At 37.2% G+C, this 1,902-nt stretch overlaps 1 non-coding gene across 1 annotated transcript; it reads left to right on the plus strand.

The window, feature by feature from the left end:
- Nucleotides 1-512: 512 nt before the first annotated feature.
- LOC112999851 (small nucleolar RNA R71) lies at nt 513-619 on the plus strand. Its single transcript, XR_003265069.1, has one exon. It is a non-coding gene; the product is annotated as a small nucleolar RNA R71 (small nucleolar RNA).
- Nucleotides 620-1,902: the final 1,283 nt, after the last annotated feature.

Here is a 1,902-nt window from a genome sequence, read left to right on the forward strand (position 1 = left end):
CAGTTTTCATAAAGGGTCTGCCTAGAATGATGGGAACTGATCCTTGAGAAAATCCCTCCTCCATATTCAAAATATAAAAATCAACAGGGAAAATCAGTTCACCAACTCTAACTAAGACATCCTCTATGAAACCAGCAGGATAGGCAACACTTCTATTAGCTAAATGAATTACCACATCAGTTGACTGCAAGGGACCTAGAGATAGAGAATTAAAAATAGACAGAGGCATAACACTAATAGAGGCTCCTAAATCTAGCATGGCATTGTCAAACTTACTATTCCCTATAATACAAGGTTTGCTGAATGTACTTGGATCTTTACATTTTTTAGGGATTTGGGGGACAAATTTACCAATCAATGCGGAGACATTTCTGCACATGCTAATTCGTTCACTTCCCTCAAGCTTCTGCTTATTAGTGCACAACTCCTTCAAGAATTTAGCATATCTTGGAATTTTCTATATTGCATCCAACAGAGGTATGTTTACCTCTACTTTTCTAAATGTTTCCAAGATCTGATGGTGAGGGCAACTGGCACATAGTTTTTTAAATCTCTCCCAATATTCATATAGGTTCTCCCCACTGAGTTGTCTAATACCTGAAATATCCTTTCTGATGGTTGTGGTCCTGGAAGAAGGGAAAATTTTTTCTAAGAATACTCTCTTGAGGTCATCCCAGCTCGTGATGGACCTTGGAGCAAGGTAATATAGCCAGTCCTTTGCCACTCCCTCTAAAGAATGAGGAAAGGCCTTCAGAAATATATGATCCTCCTGGACATCTGGTGGTTTCATGGTGAAGCAGACAATATGAAATTCTTTCAGGTGTTTGTGCGGATCTTCACCTGGAAGGCCATGAAACTTTGGAAGCAAATGGATCAGCCAGTTTTAAGAACATATGGGACATCCTCATCAGGGTATTGGATGCACAAGCTTTCATAGGTGAAATCAGGTGCAACCATTTCCCTTAGAGTCCTCTCACGGGGTGGAGGTTGTGTCATGTTCTCAGAATGTTCACAATCAGAATGTTCAAAATTATAATGCTTAAAATTAGGATGTTCAAAATCACCAATAACAAAATGCACAGACTCTCCAGTAACCGAATGCTCAGGATGCTCAAAAGGTATAAAATGATGTCTAACTAATCTATGAAATGTCCTATCTATCTCAGGATCAAAGGGTTGTAAGTCAGATGGATTGCCTCTAGTCATACACTACATTTAGCATGCACACAACTAGTTGCCTTCTGATGCAAGTAACAATGTAGGTTTGAACTACAGCTACCGTTAAATGATATCCAAATGACTTGAAATTTTGTGAGTAACCTTATAAAATGATGAGAAGATAGCACAAAAAAGTTTCAAATGAAAATTCAAAGTCTAACTATAGAAGCTAAAAATGATAAGTTAAGAAAAATAAGAGAATAATAATTGGAAAATAAAAAACTTTTGACAGAATCGCAATTTTTGGAAGAAGTAGACCTCAGCCGGCCATATGGGAAATTTTTTTCTACCCCAAATACATATATAATAATTGCGATTCTGATAACCGAAGCAAAAGTTATGGCCGTTTGAAGTTTTGACAAAAATCAAATTTGCTACTTTTTGGGAACTTTCAAATCTGACCAAACTAAGGGATCCAACTATTTTTCCCACAAAATATGGATCAAAAGAAGTGACCACAAAAAAATTCAGCCAAAAATAACAAATCTAGCTACCAAAACAAAAAATCCCAATTAATTCAGCAAGGGTGGTCTCTAAAATCCGTCGCTAAGGGATTTCCACTACTTCCCTACTTCCCAGTTCAACAAAAGTGGTCGCTAAATCCGTTGCAAAGCACTATTCACAACAAAACACAAAAATTGAAACAGGGGAAGCGCTGAACAGAAAAACTAAAACAAAACACCA

The sequence above is a fragment of the Glycine max genome, chromosome 16 (genome assembly GCF_000004515.6).
Source record: "Glycine max cultivar Williams 82 chromosome 16, Glycine_max_v4.0, whole genome shotgun sequence".
In the NCBI taxonomy this organism is placed as follows: domain Eukaryota; kingdom Viridiplantae; phylum Streptophyta; class Magnoliopsida; order Fabales; family Fabaceae; genus Glycine; species Glycine max.